The sequence below is a fragment of the Lactuca saligna genome, chromosome 3 (genome assembly GCF_052625555.1).
Source record: "Lactuca saligna cultivar CGN05327 chromosome 3, ASM5262555v1, whole genome shotgun sequence".
NCBI lineage: Eukaryota > Viridiplantae > Streptophyta > Magnoliopsida > Asterales > Asteraceae > Lactuca > Lactuca saligna.
The window spans coordinates 32,973,306-32,987,417 of NC_136419.1; the positions used below are offsets into that span (position 1 = coordinate 32,973,306).

The 14,112-nt window shown below is 38.4% G+C and overlaps 1 pseudogene; it reads right to left on the reverse strand.

Moving 5' to 3' along the window:
• Positions 1–2,159: 2,159 nt before the first annotated feature.
• Positions 2,160–4,410, reverse strand: LOC145035333 (uncharacterized; annotated as a pseudogene).
• Between the last annotated feature and the right edge of the window lie 9,702 nt (positions 4,411–14,112).

The window sequence follows — 14,112 nt, forward strand, 5'->3', positions numbered from 1 at the left end:
TAAGCTTCATATTGAATCCTAATGATAAACACACAAATGTTAATTATGTTGAATTGTCTTTGTTAACCAATTATCTCTAATATTTGAGCATCTCACCATCTTACTTAATTGCAAGCTTTTTAGTTATTCAAGTCTTTTAGTTTTCAAGCAATCTTTCAAGCAATCACAAAACCCTAATTTTTAGTTTAATTGTAGTTACTTAGTTTTATTGCATCAGTTCTATTGGATTGCATTGGTGATTGAATACAATCATTTCCCCGATGATCGATACTCCTTTTTACCATTATATTATGTTTTTTTTTTTTGTAACCAAAAGGTGTAATTTGCTCAGTGGACTTAACATCCCACCAAAATTAATTACATTCACTACTAAAAAATAGACTTTTACGACGCGCAATGCATGTTGTAAAACGCTTAGACGACGCGCAAATGCGTGTCAAGGAAGGCCTTGTCATAACGAGACACGACACACTTTTACGCGTCGTCTATAGATGACGCGCATTTATGACGCGTAGTTACGACATGCGATTTACGACGTACATTTACGACACGCAATGTGTATCAAGGAAGGCCCTGTCATAAAGGAAGATGATATGCATTTGCGTATCGTAACCTTACGACGCGCATTTATGACTCACATTGCGTATCATTAAAGCCCCTGTCAATAAAGGCCATGTCATAAATGAAGATGCCAAACATTTTTGCGTATCGTAATTTTATATTTTTAAAAAAAATATTATTTATAGATTTACTAATTTTCAAATTAAATGTGCATTTAATGTCTCATAATAAATAAAATATCATATACAAAAATACAATCCATTGCATAAAATTTAATGTCATACAAATAATCGTTCCATGGAAAGATAAAACAAATCAATAAAAGTTGTAACAGAAATTTACAAACTAATTAGATACAAGAAATATGAAAAACTTGAAATCCCTAAGATTAATAGTTCTAACAGAAGCTTCACATGAGATACATATAGTTAGACCAGTAAGAAAGGATGTTCCTGAATCCACAATAGCAGCACAAGAACACGTACACGATATCTTCTGCAAGAAGGTGTTGGTCCAAATCTACTGTTGAAGGTTGCCATGATATCTGTTAAGATTTAAGCATAATAAGAAACCAATCATTTACTATAATAAGCTAGAAAACATGCAACTAATAAAAAAATAAGCAACTAATTAAGTCAAACTATGACTATGTATTGTTCATACAAGAAAAAGAAGGAAAAAAATATTGATTTATTGTTGTTCAAACAACACTCTCCAACAACACGTAATTGAAGAAAAGAATAAGGCTAAACTTACAAGAAAAATAAGGAAAAAAATAGTTTTGAGTGTAAATTTCAAGATAAAATCACCTGCACCCCAGTATAAATTTCAACAAACAACTTTTGAATGACGAAGATGGTACCTCCTGATTAGCACGTGCATGGTCTCACATTAGAAATAATAACAAATTCACTGCTCCACCCATAAACACCAACAACTTGAACATTTTTCAGTTGCAACTCTACCCCTGAAAATAATGTAATAAAATGACTATTAATTTATGTCGGATAAGAATAAAGATGAAGTTCACCCTATTTAATGAAAGAATATGTGATTACTTATGAAATACCTAAAATAACCCTGTTTAGAGAAGTCCAAACCAAAAGATTGTTTGATGACATGTTACTAAAGGTTCATATATACCATCACATACAATACTTATCTACAAAAAATAAAAAATAAAAATAAAACAACAACAATCCTACACCATTCTTAGCATGTCTTAATGGCAAAGTCATAATTACTAATAAATTTTGTTTCCAAAAAAATTACAACTATAAAAAGATAGAAAAATGGTGTCTATTGTAGAATCATCGATCATTAATTGTGGTAAAACTCATAGTGGCGAATGATGATGTCGAGTGTCCATACAAAGAGGAATCCTTATCCTCCTGTTTTCCTGAATTACTAGATGATGTGTTGTTACCTGATGTGTTGGTAATTTTATCAGATTTAAAGTTTTTTAACTCTGAAATTAACCCTGGATCAGATAAATCTTTTTCATCAAGGTCCATTTCGTCATTTAACATCATCATCACATTAGACATTGATGGTATGTTTTTTGGAAGACTTTGGGTGCAAAGTAACCTAATTTTTAACTACCTACAAGCTTCATCTTTATCAAAATCATCATCATCATCTTCCATTGAAGTGTCAACCAACTTTTTTAGCTCCCCTTCCCTATATAGTTCCCATACCTGAAAAAAAATATATTAAAATAAATAAATAAATATAACTACATTGCTATAATTTAAATAAAAAATTGCATACCCTTTCAATAAGATTTTGTTCTTCAACTGGTAAGCATTTATTTTGATTGGGTCTTCCAGTAATAATTTCCAAAAGCAAAATACCAAAACTGTAAATGTCTGCTTTCCTTGTCATTTGGCCTCTTATTGCATATTCAGGAGCTGAATAGCCTCTAAAATAAGTCATTACCAACACATTAGTGGAAATGTTTAATAATATTCATAGTGGAAATGATATTATGTTTTTAATATATTTCCCATGGCCTAAAGCAGGTAAGTCAACACGAGAAGGAATGTAGTCAACACGAACAACAATAGGTGTTATGCTAAATTTCTAAAACAAAGATATTTCCAAGTGTAAATACTTTACCTTGTGCATATCGTGATAGAGGGCTCATAGCAACATCTTCACAGAATTGTGCCAAGCTGGCATTCGAGCATGCTGGGTTCCCTTGAAGACTGTAGAAAATTTAGAAACATAAAATTCTGAAAGTCTTGTTGTGTGAATATGGATACAACTAGCAAGATAACTAACGAACCTAAGGGTGACATTTGGAGGGAGGTTAAAGCTTCCTGAAACGCCTGAAAGCCTATTATTTTTCACATCCCTGGAAGATACCAGACAAGGCATGTGAGTTCAGAGAAAGAATTAGAGCAGATAAAAAGGGAGAGGGATGTTCATGTTTGAGGTCTTACACTATAAGTTTTTTGGTTAAATTGAAAGTCTTATTTTGCCAAATAGTGGATGGAATTGTGCCATTTGATGAATTGTTGGAAAGAGACCTACGGGAAAATAGTTTCAAATAAATGTGTACATCAATCCATTATATTTTCTAAAAGAAAGGTCAAAGAATCCTCACAATCTTTGTAGATTAGGAAGGCCTGAAAAGATGGAAGGAATTGTTCCAGTAAGCTGATTCCTTGACAGATTGTTGCACAATTTTATCACATGAAGTTATAAGAATCCAAAGTCCAAACACAAAAGACACAAAGTAGATCACGAATAAACTATGTAAAACTTACAGTGTTGTGATATTATGAGAAAAATTCAAGGGTGGTATAGATCCATTAAGATTGTTATCACTTGGGTCTCTGAAATATATAAAATGTCATCAAACTAACAACTTAAAAAAGACTTCACTCCAAAACATTCAAGATTTATTTCATGCTTACATATAAGTAAGATGTGGTATCCTGCTAAGATCAGGGACTGGTCCTTGCAAGTTGCAATTCCTAAAACTCCTGCAACACCAAAAGTAATCTTGGATTAGAGTGTTATGTATTGAAATTCTTCATTAATAAAGTTTATTAAAACTTAAACCACACTTACAACTTGGCCAATTGAAGCATGTTGCCATAAGAGGAAGGTATACTTCCTTCAAAGTGATTGTTGTCAAATTGACTACCAAAGAAAGTACAATGAACTTCTTGATCTTATGATTCAACCAAAACAACAATATTCTTTTTAAAGTAATATTATAGTAAGGAAATAAAGCATCCAGTATAATCAAGTATGGTGGCTTACTGAGCTCAGGAGGTAGATAGCCTGATAAGTTGTTATTGTCAAGAAGCCTGCAACATTCGTCCATGTCAGCAAATGTCATTGCACACAAAAGTCAAAACTTGAGTAAATTCAAAGAATAAACTTACAAGTGAACAACATTTGGCAATCTAGATAGCTCAGGAGGAATTTGACCACTAAGTGAATTATTGTTCATATGACTACAAACCCACATATGATAATACTAATAGTTATCACATAGAAATCAGAAAATAAAAATATAGGAACAAATAATAATAAAATTATAAGTGCTTTGTGTTATTCAGTTTTGAAAATGAGATTGGTATTGGTGCAGATATGTGGTTCAGGTCGATTTGTATGCGGTTCAAATTGGGGAGATTCTTAATCTCTTATGGAAAGGAGCTTGTTAGATTGTTTCCATTTAAGAGCCTGCATGCACATAATTACAAATTACCTTGAATGGTTCAATATCCACTCATTAATTAATTAAACAGGCAAAAAGAAATGAAGTTACAAGAATTTCAAGGATGTAAGTTGGTCTATCTCTTTTGGTATACTCCCACCTATGTTGTTCCACATGACATCCCTTTAGGATCAGAATACGTACAGGTATGTATTACTTACACTATTCTCATATTCTTATTTTAATGGGCATCCTTTCCATTTACTTCTTATATGCCCTTTCTTTAGGTTCAGTGATGAGGGAAACAAATGGTGGTGGAGTTGATGGTGGAGTTACAAATCACGAAAATGCCCTTAGTAATTTGGTGTAAAGTAGGGGATCGAAGGTGTGGGTGGTCCCCATTAGGATTTCAGTGCCACATTTTGAATCTTCCCGAAGCTCTATGGGTGTGTTATTACCAGTGCTAACAAGAGCTCAAAATGTTGTTGATTCTAGAAATGGCAACAATGGTTATGGTGGTGAAAACATAGATTCTACTCATTCTACTACTACTATAGAGGTTTCCAGTGGACTTGATCAACTGTTGAGAAATTTGTTTCCTGGTGAACAGCACAACCATGGTAACAGCTTCATCTTTCAGGGTCAGGGTCAGGGTGGTGCCAATGTTGTTGAATCTATTCAGATAGCCCAGGAAGAAGCAACAGCAACATCAACAGTGGCCAATGATGAAGGAACTTTTCTATCCAATTTGTTACACCAGATTATGCCTATTGTCTCTCAGCATTTAAATGGTACTACCAATGCTATGGAAGATACACCTGCACAACCTTCTTCAACTATAAGTTCTTTGATTTGCATTGCTTTTTTTTTTTGGACTGAATGTGAGTGAGTGAGTAAATAACCATTTTATCATTTAGGTTGAGGAGAACCAAGATAGAGGAGGTGCATCTTCACGGCTGATCCTCCATCCTTAAAAAGGAAAAAGGTAGGTACTTTCACCAGCACCTCTATGCATTTCTATACCAAAGGAAGAAAAAAGAAAATATATCTCATCACTAAATTACTAATTTGCCCTTACAAAATCATATGCCAAACAACTCTTAGCACAAATGCACATTAAAAAGATAAAGAAAGAGAACAAGAAGAAGACAATCCCAACAAATAATAGAGGATCTTTGACAAGATCAATTATATTTACCTTCCTGAAAAATTCAAGAGCCTCTTCATTAAGGTTACAGAGATCTGTACAAAGCTGGATTGCTGTTAAAAGAACCCATGATGCTTTTCTTTAAGTATGGAACCCCATGCTGCCTGTAATTGTAAGAACTTGTGTGACTATGATTCTATGAAGTGTAAAATGTGAGAATTAGATGAAACATCCTTGAGTGATCATGAAATGAAATGAATGTTAACATCAGCTTACTTTCTTACGAATATTTAGATCTCGAAATTGCTGCAATCTTTCAACTTCAGGTGCAAGATCACGAGCCATTTCTGCAGAACAAATGTTATCCAAAGCACAAAGAGCTAGTCCCACAATGTACTGATTGGTGTGGTTAAGATCTCTGCAAATGATGAAAAAAAATGTTTCATTCCTAAAGATAATAAAGCAATTTCATATCTTCCATTACTAGTACAATCAAATGATGTGGGAACAAAATCAGATCCCTCCATTCCTACATTACAGTGTCAATAATTGAGTTTTAATTACTCTATTTTTTTAAAGTTATAATAATAATAATAATTTAGAGGTTATTGGTTTAGTTTGTAATTTTGAGTTTTGGGTGTTACGGATACCTATAATCAATATAATGATGAAGATTCTCTAATGCAGCTGGATAATCATCATGGTAAAGGCTATTCAGATATCGTAAAAATTGGACCTGTAAAAATTTAACATAAATTAATGGATTGACTGTTGGATTACATATTTGAATTAGATCAAATGGATATCTATATTACAAATTACAAAGTAACATACACGATGCAACTCCAGGGCTACTTTTTGTAGAAGCTTTAAAACAGATTCAAAAGCACTCATAGGAAAAGAGCTTCCAATCCTATTAAAACACAAATATATACATCAAGATACTCTCAAATAAGTATTTTTAGTAAAATAAAATCTATAAAATACTTACTTTTCAATCAAGTCTACTTACTCTGATAAGTATCCTTGTATCTGCCAGTTTGTACATTGTAGGATTACATCAAAGGATTAAATATTTCGTAGTGCAGAGGTTGGGGAGCTCATATATGGGCTACCTTCTAGACTTATGTGATTGTGTTTGACTCCTTGACCATTGGAAACCGTAATGTATGCATTTACAAAATGTTTCTTTAGTCCATTTGGTATTATTATATGATATAAAAAAAGTTTACATTCGATTACACTAAAGAGTGATTTTGATGAATGATTATGAAAAGGAACCCTTTTACTTGATTCAAGTTCTTCTATAAAGTTTTGGAGTATAAATTTGTATAAATCCATGTTTTCATATTCTAATTGTGCCTCTGGATCATTACTAGGATCATCCAAATGAGTCATTTTATATGGAGGACAGTTTGAGAATGCTTCTTTGTAATATGTCTTTATATTTGTTAAAAGATGCCACACGCCCTACATGTACAGAATGAGAATAACAGAAACGTTTATAAACTAGATGTACTTTTTAATAAAATTAAGGGGGAAAGAAAAAGCATACCTCAAATGACAAATATTAAAGGAAAGTAAGCAAAGACGAAGATACATTCCAAGGTGGCTATTTGTATCCAGATTTATTTGGTCATCATCAACAATGCTTGTTTTGGGACCCGCAAGGATGCCTATAACCATTACATCAACCATTAGTTCTGATAGTACATAAAAAATATCTAAGATGAAAAAGCATGTATATACCTTCTCAGTACTGTCCATTGCGATTGGTCACATTGCCGGTGTAAGGTCGTGTAGAATGAGAGGAGAGACGTATGTGCGAATTGAATTTTTTTAAGAATGATTGAGTTGTGGAGAGTGAAGCCGAGTCGATCTTCGAAGAGCGGTGGAGCCCGGAGAAAGGAGGCGTAGTAGCAGCGGTGGATTTAGGGTTGAAGAGTTGGGATGTTTGGTGTAAGAGAAATTGAAATAATCGCCAAACTAAACCCTAATTGAGAGCTTGAAGGCGACAAATTGGAGAAAGGGATAAAGATTGGCAGCCATACTATTAGGGTTTCTTGGGTACAACATACGAAGGAGTAGATGCATCAGGCGGGGTTTATAATTTTTAGGGATTTCGTTTCACTTTAAACGCACCTTTCATCAAAATTATAAAATCACATACTTAGACGACACACTTTTTACGACCGGTGCCCTCCATGTTTTTTTGTTCTGACACTAATTTTAGGGCATGCATAAATGCGTGTCCTCTATCCTTCAAATTTTAGAAGAGATGACATTATTTTTAGGGTGCACACTTTTGCGTATCGTAAATCACTGTGTGTCATTGTTTGTGCGTCATTAAAGGGCTGTTTCTAGTAGTGATTGTTTTATGAAAGCTTAATGTAATAATTATAATTTTAAAACTGATGACAATAGAGGTATTTTTAATAACATGTATATGTTAATATATTAATTATATTTTTGTACTATTTGCAACACATACATATATGCCTAATGTTTAATATGAAGTAGAACATGATAATTTTAAATTAGAAAAATGATTTTTTTTATTTGTTGACCCAAACTAGAAGAACTAGTAGACACAGTTAGATATATGATGTGTTTGATAGTATGTTTTTAGAACTTTTAAAAAAGTTGAATTGAAGAAAAAAATATGTTCATTAGTACGAGCTTCTAGTTTCTATTTTAAATAAATGGAGAATTTCATATATGCTCTTATAGAACTTTTAGCTTTTTAGAGCTTATTGGTTTTAGTTTTTATTTAAGCTTTCAACAAACTTGTGTAACACCTCTACAATAAAATAAGCTACAACTTTCAATTTCTAATTTTCAACTTCCATATTTTCAATAATGATGCTACCGGCTTCCAACTTTCAACCTATTAGTTTTCACTTAACCATTAGCCTTATCAAACATATTCATAGTAAAATAACTCAATTATTGAGGATGTAGACTAAAATAGATCTTAGTATTGATATTGATATTGTTTTTTAGTGTAGTTTAGTTATTGTTTAATATTATTTTTTAGAAAAATTTATAAGAATAAAACAAGAATGGCCAATGTGGGTCCAACCCACTTGGTAGAAACATTGACTCTTAGATTGAAGGTCTCAAATTTTAATATGAGAGTTGATGATTTCTACTAATTCGACGATGCTAACTTCTAATCGTTAGTTAACCGTTTAAAGAAAAATGAATTTTAATGCTTAAACGTAACATCCAAAAATTTTCAACCAATTTAAACTTTTCAAAAACAACCCATATTCTTTAATTCATTACAAAAAGGTTTTCAATTCATTTATTATCAGAGTATTTCCCAGAACCACATCATAAATACATAAAACACGAGGAGCGGTACGATCACGCCTTCGCCTTGCCACGATCTCCTGAAGTACCTGAAACAATACACTAAAAACTGTAAGCCCGAAAGCTTAGTGAGTTACCCCCAAAATACCAACCACATATACCATACACATAACATATCATATCATAAACAGAACAACCATGCACTTCGGGTCTACTGTGTGACTGGTCCGCCGCACTGGGCCTTCAGTCCACCTGATCCACCCTCTGAGTCTAGCCATATACATCGGGTCTGCAATGTGGTTGGTCCGCCCGCACCGATCCTTCAACTCACCTGGTCCACTCTTTGAGTCTACAGTATGACTGGTCCGCCCGCACCGGGCCTTCAGTCGGCCTAGTCCACTCTCCGATCCTCAGCACGTCTGGTCCGCCCTCGTGGGGCCTACAGCCTATCCGGACCGCTCGCTGGGCCTTTGGGATATCCGGTCTGCCCTGGGTATGTTGGCCTACAGCACAAAGCAGGACCCGCCTCAACCTAACCCCAGTCAACCAACCATGCGCACATAAACATATAATCATATAGCAATTTATTACTAATCAACTGATCTAGCAGATCACATACATAGCACACTCTAACCAGGATACCAACCTAACCAGTCACTAATATAGCATCATCCTACATACCAGGATTCCGACCTTAACCAGGTCTCTAACATATACCATCCTAACTACCAGGATGCAAACATATAGAAAAGCAATAACATAACAACTACCAGGATCCTTAGACCCTGTCAATATAGTGAGGATAACTCACCTGCAACTGCCAACTTGAAGAAATAAGACCACGCTGCACCGACCACCAGCACGAACTCCACCACTGATCATTACCAAATAACCAAAACCAATAAACACCATTAATTACCAACATACCCTGGAAGTCAAACTGGTCAACCCTCGGTCCAAGTCAAAGTCCTTAGTCGAGTCAACCTTCCTGGTTTACCCTACTCGCCGAGTCAAACCGTTGACTCGTCGAGTTCCTATGCTCAGAAACTCTCATGCCATGACTCAACTCGCTGAGTCGCTCCAAGACTCGTCGAGTCCAACAAACTCAGAGTCCCTTCCTGCTCAACTCACCAAGTCATCCCCCCCCCCCCCCCGACTCACCAATTCACAACTCAACCAAAGTGGTTAGGACTTCACGACTATACTCGTCGAGTCTAAGAACAGACTCGCCGAGTCCAAGGCAATATTCAACAGAATCGCCGAGTTGTTCTTCCAACTCGTTGAGTTCCTGCCCATCTTCATACAACTCGCCGAGTCTACCCATGTGACTCGTCGAGTTACTATGCAACTCAAGACTGATATCAAGCCCGACTTGCCGAGTCAATACGTAATATCTTCATTCAGACGATCACAGGCCATTCCATTGCTTCCAATACATAGATATGGACTCCTAGGGCCAGATTCACATGTAAAGCTTCCAACTTTACGTGCATGCAAGGCTCAACAAGCTCTAATCAAACTAAAATGGAGGTTTAAGGCAAGGACACACTCAATCAAACCCCAAAGCTATCACTTCCTAGGTTCATGAGTCAAGACCATTCTAGATATGTAGTAGCAAGCACAGATCTGAGCCCAATACTCTAAAAGAGACTCATATATGACAATTGGGCCCTAAACTTCATCCATGAACAATCTAAGCACAACAAGCTCAAGGCAACAACTTTTTACCTTCAATCTGATGCCAACAAGCAAGGAAATCAGATCCACTTCACTCCTCTATGATTCCACCAACTCTTGCTTCAAGTATCCTTCTTCTCCAAGCTCCAAAACACACTTAGATCATTCTTACTCTCAAATTAGGGTTTGAAATCGATGAGGAAAGATTATGTACGTCAAAGGGAGTGCTAAAGAGGCTGGGGTGAGTTATAAGGTGCTTTATACAGGGCACAACCCCCAAATTAGGGTTTTCTTCCTTCAGCACCAACTTGTCGCCGAGACTGTCACTTAACACCTGACCAGAATCACGACTCGGCTCGCCGAGTCTATCCATCGACTCGCCGAGTCGACCTTCCTCATTTACACTAAGAACCCTAAACTTTCACTTCTGAACTCGGGATGTTACAATTCTCCCCCACATAAATTAGGCTTCATCCTCGAAGCCTGCAGCACCACATCCCAGATGACACTCCCTCAATACAACTCCTGGTCTCAACCGACCTAGGTTCCTCCGAACACTGCTATCAGACCTCTATAAAGTACAACTCTTCCCTCCCAGAGTTACAACAACTTATTCAAGCAGGCCACCAGCCTCTTTCTCTGATAACAACCCTTATTAACCAATGATCACCCGATGACACTTTCATCACTCCAAAACACAACAATCACTTGACCCTTACCAAGCTAGATATCACCCTGAACCACCGGGTCCTGACCCGGTACCAAGATGCTACCCCTTTCCTCTACTGGCATATCCTTTATCGAATTCACTCCTGGGACTTATCCTGCTTTCCTTTCCGAATCCAACTCGTTTCTTTCTGAGCTAACAGGATGACAAATCCTTCAGCTCCTGAGAAACTCCCATGAGCTCTCCTTTACAATCACATACACATGCTTTACCTGATCCCACATCCTCGGGCTGGAAAACCCAACACACTGATGATACCTCCAGACATCCCCAGGATGAATTTCCGCTACATACATAACTTCCTGATCACAACCATATTGGAAAATCCAAGGCTCTCTCCTTGTATCCACGCCGAACTACTCTAGTTCTACACTATCGGAAAACCTTCCACAACCTCAACAGACACCCAACCCGGATGTGCTTACACACCACTGGTACAATCCCAGTACTTACTACCAAAAGATGAAGCATTGTCGATAATCCACTTACTCAACTTCCTCCTCTTGGAGTACCCACGTTCCTTCCGGAGCTACATGCCTTTCCTTTCTAGGAAATCCACTCAACATCCCTTACTGCTCTTGCACGTGTCACTGAGCTACACTTCACTCTGCATTATCCATGTAGAGCAACTGCTATTCTTGAACTTCCATATACCCTTAATTTGATCGCAAGGACTCTCGGATCCATGCACTGCTTTCCACTAACATGATCAATACTTGGGGCCAGACCATATCAATCATCATCCCCTAGTGATGATTTTCCTCATTCTCCTCGTACCGATCCACTAACACATACAGAGTCTTCAGCATGACTGGACCGCCTTACCAGGCCTTCAGCCTATCTGGACCACTCTCGGAACCTTCAACATATCTGGTCCGCCCTCCTGGGCCTTCAGCTTGTCTGGACCGTTCCCCGAGCCTTCGGTCTGACTGGTACGCCTTCCGGCCCTCAGTCTGTCCGAACCGCTCAAAACTGTCTTACATCACCCTCAACCATTCTTTCCGAGAATCTCTCCCGTATATACTGTTATATCCCTCTTGGGCTTCCGAACTCTAACTCCATTCTGTATACTTAATTCCCGGCCTAACCCTAGGCCCAACCTTGGTCTGTATCCCGCCCCACTCGTCTGACCTACTCATACCATCCCATGCTCTTGGATGACTGAAATACTACTGAAACCCACACAACTAATTGACCTCTCATGGTGTCGATCCTCCTGAGAATTTTCCAATTCTCCCCACTTAGAGTACTGGCTACCAACCACCAGTGACTGAACCGACACAATCAATCATTTCTACTCAACATACTCCTCTTACCCATGAATTGATCTTGAAACAAGCAACTTCCACATAATCACGTTCCGACCGCGCACATCTCGTACCCTAAGGGAGTTCGACCCTCAGCTGAGTACTCCTCAACTTGAAAATGCTATACGTGACATGCTGACCAAAAAGCCCAATACCAAAACCCTCGATCATACGATAAACCCGACGAAAAGACGAACGAATACCATACCATGAATCATGCGAACGAGACTAGCAGATATAAAATACTCCATAACAACCATAAGATAACAAGATATCAAGAAGGAAACATACCCGCAGCTGTATCCGCACTGCCCTGACCTCCTCTGCTATAAGCTGAAAAGCACGTCCCTGAGCCCTCGGGGGCTCTGCTCCACCTGACCTCTACCAGTAATTCTCAAATTGGCCGGTGCTAGAGCCTGCATCGGTCCGGCAGTAAGCTGTGGACAGTTGGCCCTCATGTGACCAACCAGATGAAACTGATAACAAATCCTCATATCCTAAACTGGGGCTGACTGACGGCAATCCCTCACATAATGCCCCTCTCTCCCGCACTTGCGGCACGCACTACCAGACCTACAAACTCCAGTGTGACCCTTCCCGCACTTTCCACAAGTGCGACTGCTCTAATCTCCCAACCTAGAATCAACGGTCTTGGACCGTTTCGGCGCTGACTGCGACTGCGCTGGGGCCTGCCTCTGCTCTCTTAACTGCAACTCAATCTCCAACTCACGCCGCCTGGCGGCCTCTTGCAACTCTAACAAGGTATCACATCTTTGCGTGGACACAAACTGCCTGATGTCCCTCTTGAGCATACTCAGATATCGAGACATCTGAGCCTTCTCTGAAGCAAACTCCAGGCAAAACATTTCCCTCTTAGTGAACATCCTGGTGATCTCCGTCACTGACTCTGTATCCTGCTTCAGCTTTAGGAACTCCTGAACCAACCTCTCTCTTTCTCTCTCTCTCTCTCTCTCTCTCTCTCTCTCTCTCTCTCTCTCTCTCAACTCATGGAACATAACGAGTGCTGAACATCTCCCGAAACTGATCCCATGTAAGTGCAGCCTATTGTGCATCAAAATAAGACCCCGTAGTCAACCTCCACCAATCCTTCGCCCCGAGCCTCAACAGGTTCAGAGCACACCTCACCCTCAGATCATCAGGGCATGAACATGTGAAAAAACATCCCTCCACATCCGATAACCATCGCATAACAACAATCGGATCCTAAACATCCCTCCACCAATCCTTCGCCCCGAGTCCTCAGTCAAAGTCAACCTTCCTGGTTGACCCTACTCGCCGAGTCAACCCGTTGACTCGTCGAGTTCCTATGCTCAGAAACTCCCATGCCACGACTCAACTCGCCGAGTCACTCCAAGACTCGTTGAGTCCAACAAACTTAGAGTCCCTTCCTGCTCAACTCACCAAGTCATCCCCCCCACCCCACCAAAGTGGTTAGGACTTCACGACCAGACTCGCTGAGTCCAAGGCAATATTCAACAGACTCGTTGAGTTGTTCTTCCAACTTGTTGAGTTCCTGCCCATCTTCAACAACTCGTCGAGTCTACCCATGTGACTCGCCGAGTTACTATGCGACTCAAGACTGATATCAAGCCCGACTCACTGAGTCATCTCCCATACTCGCCGATTCCATACGTAATATCTTCATTCAGACGATCACAGGCCATTCCATTGCTTCCAATACATA